Raw genomic sequence first — 19,074 nt, forward strand, 5'->3', positions numbered from 1 at the left:
CTCTTACCTGAATCACAGGCAACCAACAGCACCCAGTACCACCTGCTGCCTCCCAGGGTGCACATTACAAGAAAAGGTCTCTCTTTGCCACCTGATTTATCTTCCTCACTTGTGACATGGTCATAATAATAATATCAACCTCAGAGAGATTCTACGATACTTAACTCCATTTGTGGTGGTTGTGACAAAAAAATACTTCTCATGATACAGTATTGAGTCAAAGCCCAACAGAAAACACACATGAGGAATGTGCAGGGAGACAGAGTTGTGAGAGACCTCACTTTTACCCAGGAAGGTGGCTGCCTTCAGCCCAGCGAGTGTGAACCAAACCTGTTTTTGGTCACACATACACCTGTCCACTGTCTACTGGGATGTAACTGTACTACATCCTGTGAGGGCTGAAGCCCACCCTTGGGAATTGGAAACCCACAGATGTTTTCTCCCTTAGGTGTCCATCCTGAGCCATATGAAATCTATTGGAATTCTCTTCACAACAGAGTAACTCTTCTAGCGTAACTTCATAATTCTTTGTTACCTTGTCCTAACTGAAATACTGTATGAGTTCCTGGATGACTTAACTGAGTGACTTTTCCCCTTCATGCCTATCTCTGTTTGTATTTCTTGCACAAGAGTTATTAATAGAGGATGGTGCTGTGGGAGAGAAGGTAAAGCCTCCACCTGGTGGGGTCAGCATCCCATATTTTTCCAGTCTGGGCTGCCTCGCTTCTGATCCAGCTTCCTGCTAATGGCTTGGGAAAAGCAGCAGCAGATGGCTCAAGTACTTGGGCCCCTGCATCCACGTGGGGGATCTGGATGAACTCCTGGCTCTGCGCTTTGACCTGGCCCATCCCCTGCTGTGTGGCCACCTAGGGGTGCACCAGTGGATGAAGGTCTCTCTCCTTCTCTCTCTGTATCTCTGCCTTTCAAAAAATAAAACCTGTAAGAAAAGTGTTATTAATAATTCCTCTGAACTAACTCAGAAAATGAATTCCCACTTAGTTTACCTAAGGGTTGAGAATCACCATTCCACAAAGTTGGATAATCAGTAGGTTTGCTTAGAAATTACATTGCATTGGGTCAATCATTTTTTATGAATCACCTTGCTCCTAAGGTTGAGCAATGATTAGAAAGAATAAAGGTTATTGTTGGCTTTTTTATCCATCCTTTAAATGTGAAACAATTCATGTGCAAAAGGAACATAGTTGAAGCTCCTGTTATATCTCCAACCAGCTCTCATGTTTCCTGTTCCCAACTACTGTTTCTTCAGTCAGTGCTGCACCATGCCTGTCCCCACCCCAGCTGCTCTGTGGGATGACTTATGTATAACTGAACACTCTCCTCAACCACCTCAAGGCTAACACATTGGAGAAACAAACTGATCTGTCCATGGGGGTAGGGGACTTGCAAGGATCAACCCAATAGTTGATTCAAATGGAGAATGAATGATGCTGGGAAGGCCCATGCTGCAGAGTCAATTCTGTGTTGACTTGAAGTTGTCAGGATTTACTATTTCAATTCTCCATGAAACCCAGTCATCACTAATCCCAGGGATTACAAACCAAACTGTCACTGTGAGGGAATGTGGAAATGACCGAAATGTGGATGCTGTTGAGCCTCCCCTGGGGTTCTCTCCATGGCTGGCACACTCAGCAGTACACAGGGAACACAGCAGAGCAGCCAAAGATTCACATCCATACCTGAGTCTCTTGTCTTGGGGTGCAGAGATTAAAAACAGTGAGACTTTTGAGGTCCAATTAGGAATATTTAGTGTCCAGCTGGTGACTGCCCTCTCAGAGCAAGTCTCGAGAAGACATCAGAGAGTTGCAGGGGCAGAGAGTCTGTAAAGGCAAAACCTACTTTTTATCAGTCATTTAATTACATGTGCAGGATTGTGCAAGCAGGACTCAGACATACAGAAGCGAAAAGCACTTAGCCAATCAGCCAGTTTCTTTGTAACCTTATTGAAAAATGTAAAGATTTAATTATTTGATTGTTCCCAGTCAGGCTCAAACATGGTGCCATTGACCTTGGTGCCACCTGTGTGATCTTGTGGTTGCATCCAGGACAAGACAGGAGAAACAGTAGTCTGGTGGCCTTGGCCATTATCAAGCAAGCGGAGGAACAGAAGCCAGAAATGGGAGGAGGGCAAGATGGCAGAATAGGAAGGGAGCACATCAATACTCCGGGAAAGGACAGTTTAATAAAAGTGGAGATACTGCAGGTTCAAGGAAGAGTTAGGGAAGAAACAGCAGAGGAGACTCTTACGGAACTACTGGTTCATGGTGGACCTACATGGAGGGAGGAATCAAAATGAAATGCAGGAACTAGTACAACAGGAAATTGTGATAGTGAAGAGAAAATGAAATGAAATTAAGAATTCAATACATCAAATGACAAACACATTGGAGAGCCTTAAAAACAGAGTCAGTGAAGCAGAAGAGAGAATATCGGACTTAGAAGACAGAGCACAGGAAAGTTTACAGTCAAACCAAAGAAAAGAAGAGGAAATTAGAAATCTAAAAAATATTGTTGGGAATATACAGGATATATTTAAAAAAAAAAAAAAACATTTGAGTTCTAGGAGTTCCTGAAGGCATGGAAAGAGAGAGAAAGGATTAGAAGGCCTTTTTAGTGAGATACTAGCAGAGAACTTCCTGGGTTTGGAGAAGGACAGAGACATCCTAGTACAGGAAGCTCATAGAACCCCCAATAAACATGACCGAAAGAGATCCTCACCACTACACGTTGCAATCAGACTAAACACAGTGAAACATAAAGAAAAGATTCTAAAATGTGCAAGAGAGAAATGTCAGATTACTCTCAGAGGATCTCCAATCAGACTCACTGCTGAATTCTCAGGAGATACCCTACAGGCTAGGAGGGAATGGCAAGACATAGCCCAAGTGCTAAGAAAGAAAAACTGCCAGCCCAGAATATTATATCCTGCAAAACTCTCATTTGTGAATGAAGGTGAAATAAAGACCTTTCATAGCAAACAGAAATTGAAAAAATTGGTCGCCACTCATCCAGTCCTGCAAAAGATGCTTAAAGATGTACTACACACAGAAACACAGAACCACGGCCATCAATATGAAAGAAGGTAAAGGAAGAAAACCTCACAGTAAAAGATCACACGAAGTTCAAAGCATATATTAGAAAATATCTTTGGGAAAATGGCAGGGCAAAGTTACTACTTATCAATAGTCACATGGAACATCAATGGCCTCAACTCTCCAGTTAGAAGACACAGATTGGCTGAATGGATTAAGGAACAAAACCCATCGATTTGCTGCTTACAAGAAACACATCTTTCCAACAAACATGCATGCAGACTGAAAGTGAAAGGCTGGAAAAAGATATTCCATGCCAACAGAAATGAAAAAAGAGCAGGCATAGCCATCTTAATATCAGACAACATAAACTTTAACACAAAAACTGTTAAGAGAGACAAAGAGGGGTGCTATATGATTAAGGGATCAATTCAACAGGAAGATAGAATGATTATCAATGTATATGCACCTAACTACATGGCACCAGTTTATTTAAAAGATATGTTAAGGGACTTCAAGGGAGACTTAGACTCCAATACAATAGTACTGGGGGACTTCAATACTCCACTCTCAGAAACAGATCAACCGGACAGAAGATCAACAAGGAAACAGTAGATTTAATTGACACTATTGCCCAAACGGATCTAACAGATATCTACAGAACTTTTCATCCTACACTTAAAGAATTGACATTCTTCTCAGCAGTGCATGGAACCTACTCTAGGATTGACCACATACTAGGATATAAAGCAAGTATCAGCAAATACAAAAGAATTACAATCATACGATGCAGCTTCTCAGACCACAGTGGAATGAAGTTGGAAATTAGCAACTCAGGAATCCCTAGAGCATACGCAACCACATGGAGACTGAACAACATGCTCCTGAATGAACACTGGGTCATAGAAGAAATCACAAGAGAAATCAAAAACTTTCTGGCAGTAAATGAGGATAACAGTACAACATATCAAAACTTATGGGATACAGCAAAAGCAGTGTTAAGAGGAAAGTTTACAGCAATAGGTGCCTACATCAAGAAATTGGAAAAGCACCAAATAAATGAGCTTTCAATGCATCTCAAGGATCTAGAGACACTGCAGCAAACCAGACCCAAATCTAGTAGGAGAAGAGAAATAATTAAAATCAGAGAAGGCGGCGGGTCCCAGCGGCTCGAGCGGCGGGAGGAGCAGCAGCAGCCAGGCAGCCCAGCTCCGTGAAGGCTCTCAGCATGCTGCGGCCTGCAGGCACCCGACACGCACCCTCTGTGCCACAAGGATGCCCAAGAGGAAGGTCAGCTCTACCTAGGGGGCGGCCAAGGAGGAGCCAAAGAGGAGGTCAGCACGCTGTCGGCAAAGGGGAAGAGAGGAGCAAAGGGAAAATAGGCCGAGGTGGCTAACCAAGAAGCTAAAGAAGACTTGCCTGCAGAAAATGGAGAAATGAAAAATGAGGAGAGTCCAGCCTCTGATGAAGCAGAAGAGAAAGAAGCCAAGTCTGATTAATACCATACACCATGTGTTATCAGTGGTCCCTGTCTCGCTTCTTGTACAATCCAGAGGAATATTTTTATCAACTATTTTGTAAATACAAGTTTTTTAGTAGCTCTAGAAACATTTTTAAGAAGGAGAGAAGCCCACCTCATCCCATTTTTTAAGTGTAAATGATTTTTTAAGAGGTGAAATCATTTGCTAGTTGTTTATTTTTTGGTACAACCAGAAAATAGTGGCATATTGAATTCTGGGAGGCTTTGACTGTCTTGGGTGTCAGCTTAACATTCCATAGGTGGGGGTGGTTTTTATATCCTACAGTACAACGCATAATAAATGGCAATTTGGAGTCTCAATTGTGAATTTAATCTGTCTTGAATATTTTCAGTTACTTCTCCCGTGTTTTGTAGAATTGTTTCCTACAGAAAACCACCCCTTGTTCTGTCAGAACCATGTGCACTCTGTAACATCTTCGGTTGTGGTAGACCAGTTTTCCTAATGATTTTGTTAATGTGCCGTGAAAGATTGAAAATTTGAGGGTCGTGTATATGCTATTATATTGTGAAAGGGTGGAATTTATGTAACAGCAACATTTGAAAATACTTGTACTTGATAGCCTCTTAAGGAAGAGTTGCCTCCAAATTTGAAGCTGGAAAGTCACTGGAATAACTTTTAAAAAAAGAATGACAATTCATAGCTTTTTAGATTTTTGGTACATATGTTAAGAATTGTGTACAAATTAAAATGCGTGTGCTGATTCTCAACACCAATAAAATCTCAATTATGGACAAAAAAATCAGAGAAGAAATCAACAGGATTGAATCCAAAAAAACACTACAAAAAATCAGCCAAATGAGGAGCTGTTTTTTTGAAAAAATAAACAAAATTGACACCCCATTGGCCCAACTAACTAAAAAAAGAAGAGAAAAGACCCAAATCAATAAAATCAGAGATGAAAAAGGAAACGTAACAACAGACACCACAGAAATAAAAAGAATCACCAGAAATTACGACAAGGACTTGTATGCCAGCAAACAGGGAAATCTATCAGAAATGGATAGATTCCCGGACACATGCAACCTACTGAAATTGAACCATGAAGACATAGAAAACCTAAACAGACCCATAACTGAGACAGAAATTGAAACCGTCATAAAGGCCTTCCCAACAAAGAAAAGCCCAGGACCAGATGGATTCACTGCTAAATTCTAACAGTCATTTAAAGAAGAACTAACTCCAATTCTTCTCAAACTATTCAGAACAATCAAGAGAGGGAATCCTCCCAATTTCTTTCTATGAAGCAAGCATCACCTTAATCCCTAAGCCAGGAAAAGATGCAGTATTGAAAGAAAATTATAGACCAATCTCCCTGATGAACATAGACGCAAAAATCCTCAATATGGTTCAATGTTCGCAAATCAATCAAGGTGATACACCACATTAACAGACTGCAGAAGAAAAAGCACATGATTATCTCAATAGATGCAGGGAAAGCATTCAATAAAATACAACACCCCTTCATGATGGAAACTCTAAGCAAACTGGTTATAGAAGGAACATTCCTCAATACAAGCAAGGCAATTTATGAAAAACCCACGGCCAGCATCCTATTGAATGGGGAAAAGTTGGAAGCATTTCCACTGAGATCTGGTACCACATAGGGATGCCCACTCTCACCATTGTTATGAAATATAGTACTGGTAGTTTTAGCCAGAGCTATTAGGCAAGAAAAAGAAATTAAAGGGATACAAATTGGGAGGGAAAAAGTCAAACTATTCCTCTTTGCAGATGATATGATTCTTTATTTAGGGGATCCAAAGACTCTACTAAGAGACTATTGGAACGCATACAAGAGTTTGGCAAAGTAGCAGGGTATAAAATCAATGTGCACAGATCCAAAGCCTTTGTATACACAGGCAATGCCATGGCTGAGAAAGAACTTCTAAGAACAATCCCATTCACAGTAGCTACACAAACAATCAAATACCTTGGACTTCACCAATGATGTTAAAGATCTCTAGAATGAGAATTACAAAATCTTAAAGAAAGAAATAGAAGAGGATACCAAAAAATGGAAAAATCTTCCATGCCCATGTATTAGAAGAATCAACATCAGCAAAATGTCCATTCTCCCAAAAGCAATTTATAGATTCAATGCGATACCAATCAAGATACCAAAGACATTCTTCTCAGATCTAGAAAAAATGATGCTGAAATTCATATGGAGGCACAAGAGACCTCGAATAGCTAAAGCAATCTTGTACAACAAAAACAAAGCCGGAGGCATCACAATACCAGATTTCAGGACATACTACAGGGCAGTTGTAATCAAAACAGCATGGTACTGGTACAGAAACAGATGAATAGACCAATGGAACAGAATTGAAACACCAGAAATCAATTGAAACATCTACAGCCATCTTATATTTGATCAAGGATCCAAAGCCAATCCCTGGATAAGGACAGTCTATTCAATAAGTGGTGCTGGGAAAACTGGATTTCCACATGCAGAAGCATGAAACAAGACCCCTACCTTTCACCTTACACAAAAATACACGCAACATGGATTAAAGACCTAAATCTACGACCTGACACCATCAAATTATTAGAGAACATTGGAGAAACTCTGTGAGATATAGGCACAGGAAAAGACCCAAGACTCTTGGAAAAGACCCAGGATGCACAGGCAGTCAAAGCCAAAATTAACATGTGGGATTGCATCAAATTGAGAAGTTTCTGTACTGCAAAACAAACAGTCAGGAGAGTGAAGAGACAACTGACAGAATGGGAAAAAATATTTGCAAACTATGCAACAGATAAAGGGTTAATAACCAGAATCTACAAAGAGATCAAGAAACTCCACAACAACAAACAAGCAACCCACTTAAGAGATGGGCCAAGGACCTCAATAGACACTTTTCAAAAGAGGAAATCCAAATGGCCAACAGGCACATGAAAAAATGTTCAAGATCACTAGCAATCAGAGAAATGCAAATCAAAACAACAATGAGGTTTCACCTCACCCTCTGAATATGAGAATGACTCGCATTCAGAAATCCACCAACAACAGATGCTGGTGAGGATGTGGGGAAAAAGGGACACTAACCCACTGTTGGTGGGAATCCAAACTGGTCAAGCCACTATGGAAGTCAGTCTGGAGATTCCTCAGAAACCTGAATATAAACCTACCAATCAACCCAGCCATTCCAATCTTTGGAATTTACCCAAAGGAGTTTAAATTGACAAACAAAAAAGCGGTCTGCACCTTAATGTATATTGCAGCTCAATTCACAATAGCTAAGACCTGGAATCAACCCAAATGCCAATAAACAGTAGGCTGGATAAAGAAATTATGGGACATGTACTCTATAGAATACTATACAGCAGTAAAAAAAAAATGAAATCCGGATATTTGCAACAAAATGGAGGAATCTGGAAACCATTATGCTGAGTGAAATAAGCCAGTCCCAAAGAGACAAATATCTTATGTTCTCCCTGATCGGTGACAACTAACCGAGCACCAAAAAGAAAACCTGGTGAAGTGAAATGGACACTATGAGAAACAGCGACTGATCAGCCCTTGCCCTGACTGTTGATGAACAACTTAATACGTTATCCCTCTTAGTATTTTTTTGTCTGTTCTACTTTATACTATTAGTTTAATTCTTAAGTGTTATTCTTAAGTGTTGAAACTTAACTGAAAAGTGATCCCTCTTAAATATAACAGTGGGAATAAGAGAGGAAGAGATGTACAATTTGGGACATGCTCAAGTTGACTTGCCCCAAATGGTAGAGTTAGAAACATACCAGGGGACTCCAATTCAATCCCATCAAGGAGACATGTACCAATGCCATCCCACTAGTCCATTTGATCAATTTCTGTTCACAATTTATCATAATGATAGGACTAAGAGTGAAAGGGATCACATAAACAAGACTAGTGTCTGAAAATACTAACCAATAGAACAAAAAAGGGAGAGAATGATCCAACATGGGAAGCGGCATACACAGCAGACTCATAGAATGGCAGATGTCCTAAACAGCACTCTGGCCCCAGAATCAGCCCTTAGGGCATTTGGATCCAGCTGAAAAGCACAGGAGAGTATTTCAGGCATGGAAAGCCAAGACTCTGTCAAAATAAAAAGGAACTAAATGAAAGATCTCTGCAAGTGAGATCCCAGTAGAAAGAACGGGCAATCAAAGAAGGAGGTACCTTTCACTGAAGGGAGGACAGAACTTCCACTTTGACTATGGCCTTGTCTAAATATGATAAGAGTCAGTGAACTCAAAAGGATTCCATAGCTATGGCAACTCATGACAAGAGCCTAGGGTGATTGCTGATGCCATAAACAAGTGTGTCAATTTGTTAAGTCAACAAAAGAAGTCACTGTGCACTTACTCCTCATGTAGGATCGCTGTCCCTAATGTGCTGTACATTGTGATTTCATGCTATAACTAGTACTGAAACAGAATTTTTCACATTGTGTTGCTATGTGGGTGCAAGCTGTGGAAATCTTTACATAATATATATACTAAACTGAACTTCTGTATATTAAGGGTATTGAAAATGAATCTTGATGTGAATGAAAGGGGAGAGGAAGCAGGAAAGGGGTGGGTTGCAGGTGGAAGGGAAGTTAAGGGGGGGAGCCACTGTAATTCATAAGCTGTACTTTGGAAATTTATATTCATTAAATAAAAGTTAAAAAAATAAACAAGAAAAAATAAGATTAAAAAAAAAACATTGTACACAGAAGACCAATACTCTACTAAGTAAAAGATTTCAACAATTTGCACATACACACACAAACACACAGACACAAACTATTGAAGAAGTAGTTTTACAGTTAACTCGCATAATTCAACTCATTGAGGACAGCAGACCTGCATGAGAGTTAGTGTACAGTGTTTCCTGTTGTTAATTTAACAATTAGCACTCTCATGTAACGATGTCAGTGACCTCCTGAAGCTGTTGACATGAGTTATGGCTGAATACCTTATAACTTTCTTAAATAACTAACAAGTGACACTGAAGTCTTTCATCTCAAAAGTCACACCGTTTTATTGTACCTCACCCTTTAGCAAACAACTCATGGGACACTTCAACAAAAAATTCTCTAATTACTGACTTTAACAGGAGCCATTTAAATGCAAAGGAAAGAGAAATCATACAGCATTTGCTAAAAACCACAGCAAAAACTGAGATGCATGACAGATCCCTCCACACCACCTATTCCTGGAAGAGATTTATACTCCACTGAAGACACGGGATTGTAGGGGGAAAAAGTGTTTTTCTAGACAACTTGCTGACTCCTTGAGACAATGGAATGCATATGGGGAACTGTGACGTTAACTTGATCCTGACACCAAGGATGATGGTGAGAACGGGGGCAGCTCACACACATCACAGCCTCACAGAGACTTTCCCCCTGTCACTCAGCCACGCAACAGAACTCATGCCATGGGTTAGCCTAACACTATCAACACATTCTCTTTCATTCCAAGAGCTCCATACTCCACAGTTGTAAATGTTTCTAGGAAGAAAGAGAACAAGAAATGCAGGGAGATGCACTGCTTCCAGGCTCCAGTCCCACAGAAGGTCATCCCCTCCAAGCCCATCCCAGAGACATCACATGATGCACCCAGAGGCAAGGAACTTCTGGGACACAACGGGCTTGAATGACTCATCCAGGGTTGTTCAACTTCCCACCCCCTGGGACGCTGACACATTTTCAGTGACCTCCACATCACAGGTCCAGGGCAAGTTCCCTGTGTCACCCACCAAAGTTCTCAGTGCTCTGCCCTAGGGGTGTCACCTCTATACTCCACAGGGCCCCATGGCCACTATGCACATACTTTAAATATGATTGTCCATTTTGCCTATGCTTTGTAAATGTACATAAAGAATGGATGTTAAGTTTTCTATTTGTGTTATTTATTTTAAACCAGGGTGATGACAGAGAGAGAGATAGGAGACAGACAGAGACAGGGTGAGAGAGAATTCCCACAGTTAAGGGGTATGGAGTGAGAGGGGAGAGAGAGATCTATCTTAAACCCACTGGTTCACTCCCTAGATGGCAACAATGGCCAGGACTGTGCTAGGTTGAAATCGGGATCCAGGAGTTCATCCATGTCCCCGATGTGGGTGGCAGAGGCCCAAGCACTTGGGCCATCTTCCGCTGCTTTTCCCAGGCCATAAGCAGGGAGCTGGATTGGTAGTGGAGCAGCTGGGAGGACATAAACCAACCCCCATACGGGATGCTGGCATTGCAGGTGGTGGCTTCCACAAAGCCAGCCCCAGCTTTGCACTATTTTTAAATATGAGATTCCCTTTTGCCTATACTTTAGAAATGTCAACAATGAAACTAAAATAAATTCAAAATTTAAATTATTTGTTTTAAAGGCAGAGTGACAAGAGTGAGAGAGATTTCTCTTCAGCTGGTTCACTCCCTAAAAGCTCACCTCAGGAAGAGCTGGGGCAGAGTGGTTCCAGGACCCAGGAACTGAATCCAGGTCTTCCACAAGGGTGTCAGGGACCCTGGTAGTTGCACCATGACCTGCAGCCTCCCAGCAGTCACAGTAGCTGGAAGCTGGAATCAAAAGCAGAGTCAGGAATCAAATCCAGGCACTCTGATACAGGACGTGGGTGTCCTGAGTGGCAGTGCAACTACTGTCCCAAACACCAGCCCTGAGGAGATTTCACAATGCAGCAAGTGGTGTGCATATTCATGAATCCTGAGACCTTAGAGAATTAGTCATCCCCAAAGACAGCCAATCCTTATTCCTGATGGACACTCTCAGGTGTAAGAGAACTCTGTGCCAAAACGTGCAAGAACAGAGCAACAAGGAATGTTGTGCATGACACACCACACACCAACACTCACACGTCACCCATGGATACACCGATATCTGTGTCTTTTACTATGTCACTCTAAAATATCACTGTGGCACTACACTACTGTATCAACCTCTTCCACACTATACTCCACCAACTACTATATATCACTATCACAATATGTCAGTATAGGGCTATATTGGTCGTATTTGTTTATCACCATATCTCTCACCATACATATGATTTCACTGTATATCACTCTGTCTCTGTGTATCACTGTCACTGTATATCACCATAACTGTCCTTATGTATCACTATATCACTACACATCACTACATCTGCCACTATGCATTACCATATCTGCTCTATGTATTACTGTATCTGTCACTCTATATCACTATACACCTATATTTGTCACTGTACATCACCATATGTCACTGAATATTGCTTTGACACTGTATACCACTCTACCTGTCTCTGTATGCCACTATTATCTGTCACTGTATATTAACATAGCACCAGATATGACTGTATCTCATGGTGTATCTCTGGGTCACTGGCATCACTTGACCACTGCTCCATCACTATGCACCTCTCAGAACACATCACAGTGCACTGCACAATGTATTATACAGACATTATAAAACATATCTCAGACACAGTGGATGCTGATCCACATACATGTGGACAACATTCCCCCAGGAGGACACAGGTGATGACATTTTCTAATCAGGTCACAAAGAACCAAGAGACTCAAGAAAATACTCTTCATCCACACATGATTATTGCATCCTGCAAACTCCCCCTATATCTGCCTGAGTCGGCCCCACTCACAGGATCAGGTGTCTGAGTTGAACCTATCACCATGGAAGTCATTACTGAGAACCTCCAGGTCACCTCCAAAGCAAAGCCACTCTGAAAGAGTCTGCTTGCCGGGCCTTGTGACCAGGCTTTGCCCCAGGCCCCACCTGAGATAGAGGGTGCACCCAGCACACCCACTTGTGAGAGGCTGAACTGAATCCACCCCATGCCATGCTCTCCCTAGTGCCCACTCTGGCCAAGCTGGGTGATGAGCTGGGAGATGCAGGCAAGTATGAGTTAGGGGTGGAGAAAGAGGCCAGGGCCACCCCTCCTCTGACATAGAGCTTCCCCCACCGAACCCTGGACTCTGCTAATTCCCAGAGGTCAACCCTGTACTGTTGACTCCCCAAGTCATCCTTGATCCCTTCACATCCTCCCAGCATCACCTGGCCTCCTCTCTATCACTCTCTCCACATTTCTAGCACACCGTGACAGCCCCAGTCTGAGCCACACCCAGGAACCACCACAACTACACATTGTCTCTTTTGTCCACCATCCTGCACAAGTGAGGAAATAAAGCACACAGGGGCTTTCCCTCGCTTGTCCAAAGTCCCACAGTCCAAGCCTGAAGATCAGTCACCAGAGGTTTCTCTTTGCCACCTTAGACTTATCTTCCATTACCTGTGACATACATGGTCGTAATAATAATATCAACCTCAGAGAGAATTTGAAATACTTAAATCCATTCGTGCTCCTTAAAAAAATACTTCTCAAAACACAGGACTGAATCAAAACCCATAGGAAAGGGGCTGGTGCTGTGGCGTAGCTGGTAAAATGCCACTGCCTGCAGTACCGGCATCCCATATGCATGCTGGTTCAAGTCCTGGCTGCTCCAATTCTGATCCAGCCCTCTGCTATAGCTTGAGAAAGCAGTGGAAGAAGGCCCAAGTTGTTGAGTTTCTGCAACAATGTGGGAGACCCAGAAAAAGTACCAGGATCCTGGCTCATGGTCATTGCTTTGCATTGGTGTAGCTCCGGCCATGGCAGCCAACTGGGGAGTGAACCAGTGCCTGGAAGACTCTCCCTCTCCCTCTCCCTCTCCCTCTCCCTCTCCCTCTCCCTCTCCCTCTCCCTCTCCCTCTCTCTCCTTCTCTCTCCCTCTCTCAACCTTTCTCTCTCTAACTTTCACTCTCTCACCCTTTCTCTCTCTCTCTCCCCCCCCTCTCTCCTCTTTCCACCTCTCTCTGTCTCTCCTCCCTCCATGTAACTCTTTCAAACAAACAAATACATCTTTTAGAAAAACCAAAGGAAAACACACATGAGGTGTGTGCAGGGAGACAGAGTTGAGGAGAGAGGGAGACAGACCTCAGATGGCTGTCTTCAGCCCAGTGAGAGTGCACCAAATCTGCACTCAGTCATACAAACACTTGCCCACTGTCTGTTGGGATCAACTGCAACCTGTGAGTTCTGAAGCCCATCCTTGGGGAGTGGGACCCCTACAAATGTTTACTTCCTTAGGTGCTCTTCCCGAGCCCTAGGACACCTATTGGAATTCTCTATACAAGAGAGTTACTCTTCTATCGTAACTTAATAACTCTTTGTTACATTGTCCTAATCAAACTATTTTCTGGCTTCCTAGATGGCCCAAACTGAGTGATTATTTTCTCTTCATGCTCATTCCTATTTGTATTTCTTGTACAAAAGTTATTAATAGCTGATAGTACTTTGGCATAAAAAGTAAAGCCTCCACATGGTAGGGTCTGCATCACATATGGTTTGAGTCATGGCTGCTGCACTTCTGATCCAGTTTCCTGTGAATGGCCTGGGAAAAGCAGCAGAAGACAGCTCAGGTACTTGGGCCCCTGCACCCACATGGCAGACCAGGATGAAGCTCCTGGCTCTGGGCTTCAGCCTGGCCAAACCCCAGCCATTGCAGCCATCCAGGGGTGAACTGGAGGATGGAAAGTCTCTTTCCTTCTCTCTCTGTATCTCTGCCTTTCAAATAATTTACATCTGTAAGAAAAGTGTTTTTTTTTTTGACAGGCAGAGTGGACAGTGAGAGAGACAGAGAGAAAGGTCTTCCTTTGCCGTTGGTTCACCCTCCAATGGCTGCCGCGGCCAGCGTGGTGCGGCCGGCGCACCGCGCTGATCCAATGGCAGGAGCCAGGAGCCAGGTGCTTTTCCTGGTCTCCCATGGGGTGCAGGGCCCAAGCACCTGGGCCATCCTCCACTGCACTCCCTGGCCACAGCAGAGGGCTGGCCTGGAAGAGGGGCAACCGGGACAGAATCCGGCGCCCCGACCGGGACTAGAACCCGGTGTGCTGGCGCCGCTAGGTGGAGGATTAGCCTATTGAGCCACGGCGCCGGCCAAGAAAAGTGTTACTAATATCCACTCTGAAGGAATTCAGGTAATGAATTACCACTTGCTTTACCAAAACGATTTAGAATCATGGTTCCACAAAGTTGGATAATCAGCAGGCTTACTCAGCAATTACAATGTACCAGGTCTAAAATGAGGGTGAACATGTCCAGCTATCATTTCTCTTTTATGGCTCACCTCAATCCTATGGCTGATCAATGATTAGCAAGAATAAGGTTTTTGTTGGCTCAATTGATCCATTATTTAAATGGGAAACAATTCACATGCAACAGTAACATAGTTGAAGCTCCTGTTATCCCCCCAACCAGCTGACTCCTTTCCTGTTGCCAGCCATCATTTATACACAGTAAGGGCTGCTCCATGTCTGTCCAGTCACAGCTCCTTCCCCTGGATGACTACATATGAACTGTACACTCTCCTGCGACACATCAGGGCTAACTGCAGAGAGAAAAAACTGAGATGCATCCATGGGGAAGGGGAGCCTGCAGGGATCAGCCCAATGCATTCAAAGGGGCAAGGAATGACACTGGGACAGGCTCATGCTCAATATCAACTTCTGTGCTGCCTTGAGGAGTGTCAGGGTTGATCATTTCTATTCTCCATTAAGCACAGTCATCACTAACTCCAGAGATTACAAACCAGTCACGATAGGGAACATGGACATGACTGAAATGTGGACACACTTGGCCCTCCCCTGGGGTTCTCTCCATGGCTGGCAAACTCAGCTGTGCACGGAGAACACAGAGGCCAAAGAACCACGGACCCACCAGGCTGACAGGCCAGCCTGTCATGGAGATAAAGGGAGGGTCTTCCTGACCGGGGCTGCAGTCAACCTGAAACTGATGGGGAATAGGAATGTTATACCCATTTGTTTTGTTCCTCTCCCTTCACTGACAAAGCTGTCCTTTCTCTCTGCAGTAGCGAAGGGAAAACCTTGAAAATAACTCTATTTCTGCTCAAACAAATTAGAAACAATGGCATTCTCCAAGGAAGAGGAGGAAAGTCTCCAGCGATCTTTTCTCAAACAATCTCACCTCACAGGTATTCTTGTCGGTGGATCTGGACCACGGCATGAGGGTAAACACCACTGAGAAGAACATGGAAGAGCAGCACTTGCATAGGTCAGGAGAACTGTGCACATCAGAGAGCTGCAGGGGACAAATAGTCTGCAGATGAATCAGCACAAGATGTGAGATCCCTCTGACTGCACCTACACAGGCCACGCCCCAGAGGAAGAAAGACTGCTGAACTGAGCCCCCAAGAAACCAAGCAATTGACTTCCAGGTGACCTCTGAGGGGACAAGGTCTCAGTGGACACAGCTCCATGAAAATGAGTTGAAAACTGCACAAAGGGGCACCACTGTAGGACATGAGCCAAAACACCAAGATCAGTTAGATGTGCGCTATGTGGTTTGCTTCACAAAGCAACGGAGAAGGAAAATGAGCATCCTCCTGAGAGCTTTTAGTCTCCCACACTGTCCAGAATACCACGGAGCAGTACACAACAAAACATAGAGATGACTAGGACAGTCTGATCAGCTCTCAAAGAAAAAGACCACCGATTGGCTCTGAACCTGTCCTCATAGAGGAATGACTAGGGACAGCATCTCCTCTAACCATTTCCAAAGAAGGAAAGGCAAATGCTCTGGAAATTAATGGGAAGAAAATGTTCTGAGCAGAAAAAGAATTACATGAAAAACACAAGCTGGAAATGTCAGGCCTGAACGTACAACATTCATATCAAAATGCAATGGATGGAATCAGGACCAGAGTGTAGAAAATGAGGAAGGATCAGATTACATGCCAATCAACAGAAAGGTACAAGTTGAAGAACAAAAAGAAGGGAAGAAGCTGGAAGCTAAATGAATGGAGCCTCAGAGATGTGTGAACCAGAGCTAGAGTCCTAATGTTTGGGAGCCTGAAATGGGGAGGGGAATGGGGGGGGCAGTGAACAACAAAATCCATAAAGAATCCAATGGCCAGGAAGATCGCCCTTTTAGGAATACAATCCAAGTAGCTCAGAAGCATTACAGGGACATGTGAGCAATGCACAAAAAAGGAGAAATCTTGAAATCAGAGCCAATGACACGCTCCCAATGAGGGAATACCCACATGAGAGGGTTTGACTTCTCATCAGAAAACACAAAGTCCACAGGATACTAGAACCCTGTCCTCCAAGTGTGGAAAGAAAAGACCTCCCCAGGAATCTCCAGGGAACCAAGACACCCTGAAGGATCTCAGCCCCCTATGCAGAAAAAGGAGGGGTGATGGACAAGAAGGAATACTAAGAGCAGTCATCAGAAGACCACTTGCTATCAAAACAGCACCAGGTGGATGGAATTCTTCAGGCTAAAGTGAAATCCTGCCCACAGGAAGTCTGGTACATCAGGAGTAATGAAGAGCAGGAGAAACGTTAAGGATTTAAATCACTGCTGGCTGTGTTTTCGCCCTTAAATTCTCTAAACGACATCTGCAGAACCCAAAACAGAAAGCACAGACTCAGAGGGTGAGGCTCTGTTTGTACAAAGGTCACACCAAGGGGAACAGTCACAACAGAGCAGAGGGTCAAAGAATCGTGCGGCCCTAAGGTTTCATTACTCTGCCGAACAGGAAGAAAAGGGACTCTAATCAGATGGGAAAAGCAACAGGACCCACAGTGCTATGCCCAGAACAACTGAAACACGAAGACACGCTCTAGAAAAGCTGGATGTGGGCTGGCATCATGGTGCAATGTGCGATCCCACACCCTGAGGCAACTTGCAGCTCCCTGCTAATGTGCCTGAGAAAGCAGCAGAGGATGGCCCAAGTCCCTGCGCCCCTGTACATGTGAGAGACATGGAGGAAGCTCCTGGCTTTCTCCTGACCTGCCCTGACTGTGGTGGCAACATGGGGAGAGAACTGGCAGATGGAGGATCATTCTCTAATTCTGTCATTCAAATAAATTAAAAAAAATTTTTTTTTAAATAAGAGGATGAAGTTGGGTCACCTCAGGATCTAGATCTGGGAATGGAGCAGCAACAGATTGATAAACAGGTCTTTGTGGAAATCCAACTTGGCGTTTCCCCAGAGAACTCGCAGGAATGGAATCTCAGTTATATGGTCAGCATGTCTCTCCCAGCCTACCTGGCCCAAAACTATGCTGCCAGCACCTCAGGCTCTGAGGGGCACATCCATTTCTGCCCTGAGGGCTCTCTCCTCAGTGTTTCCAGGACAAGGGAAGGAGGACCCACACTGGGTGACACCAATGCGGCCATAGCCTACAGGACCTGCTTGCCAAGAGACCGCTCCTAGCACTCACCCACCTGAGGGTCAGGGATCGGGCAATGGGTCCTGCCCAGTGCCCTGAGGGCTCTAGGCCCTGGAAAAGCACTGAGGGGGCCACTGCACTACCAACAGCTCATGATGCTCAATACAGACACCCTCTGCCCTCAGTAGGAGCCTGGAGGGACACAAGAGTCCAGAGGGGATCGGCAGCCTTTGCTGGGGCCACTTCCTCCCATGTCAGCTGCACAATGTGCCACTCCTAAGGCCATCTTGGCAAACTCCACCCCTAGCCTGGGTCCTGGACACACCCATCTCCAGGCCCTGCTCTCTATGATGCGCACCCCTAGCAGCAGGTTCTGTGACACGTGCCCATTCTGTGACCACTAAGGTTCTGCAGATGTGGCATTTTGGCCTTAGCCCTTCGGAGCGATAGCAGCCAAAAGTGCTTTGGGAAGTCTTCATAGTATAGAGACTCACCAGCTTCTTTTCAAACACTTTGGGGAGCAAATTTTGCCCCCCTCACCTGCCCCAGCAATGGGGGCTGACCACCGACCTAAGGGGCCCCCAGGCCCAGGTCGGGGTCACACTCCCGCCTCTGGCCCTGGACCAGTTGGTCCACGGGCAAAATACCATAGGTCTTACAGACCAAAAGTCAGACAATCCAGTCTGATGATAAGAAAACTCAGGGCCATCGTGGCACTGCTGACCACTCTCTGCGGGCTTCAGACTCGACAACGCGTGTGCTCCAACAGAGTGAACATCGGTAAGGCCAGGATGCAACCACCCCGTAGGCTAGGTAACCTGATCATCATGGAAATCTGAAAGCCTTGTAGGGGAGGTGTGGTAGAAGTGTGGGGAGCACGTGTGTGTGCAGTGCTGTGGTGCAGTGGGCTCAGCCACTGCCTGCAACACCAGCATCCCAAAGGAGTGCTGGGTTGAGTCCCAGCTGCTGCACTTCCAACCCAGCTGCCTGCTAATGTACCTGGGAAGGCAGTAGAACATGGCTCAAGTACGTGGCCATTTTGGAAGGCACTGGTGAAGTGCCAGGCCCCTGTCTGGCCAGCTACCTTGCCAGTTGTGGTGGCCATTTCAGGGTCAAGTCAGAAGATGGAAGCTCTCTTTTGGTTTTCTCACTCCCCAACTCAACCTTTACACATAATACATTTGTAACAGAAAGCAAAAGCACTTTGGGAGGTGATGCTGAGGTCACCCAGGTGCACAGCAGTTCACATCCTTCCTGCCGTTTCCTTTCTAGGACCTGTA

The 19,074-nt window shown here is 44.4% G+C and overlaps 1 protein-coding gene and 1 pseudogene across 8 annotated transcripts in view; both read left to right on the plus strand.

Annotated features, from left to right (window-relative positions):
• Window positions 1-19,074, plus strand: part of LOC127488352 (uncharacterized) — a 374,426-nt gene that overhangs the window by 109,341 nt on the left and 246,011 nt on the right. The window lies entirely within an intron of this gene.
• On the plus strand, window positions 4,326-5,147 carry LOC127489657 (non-histone chromosomal protein HMG-14 pseudogene; annotated as a pseudogene).

This window comes from Oryctolagus cuniculus, chromosome 21 (genome assembly GCF_051225735.1).
Source record: "Oryctolagus cuniculus isolate XC-2025 breed Fujian yellow rabbit chromosome 21, ASM5122573v1, whole genome shotgun sequence".
Lineage (NCBI taxonomy): Eukaryota > Metazoa > Chordata > Mammalia > Lagomorpha > Leporidae > Oryctolagus > Oryctolagus cuniculus.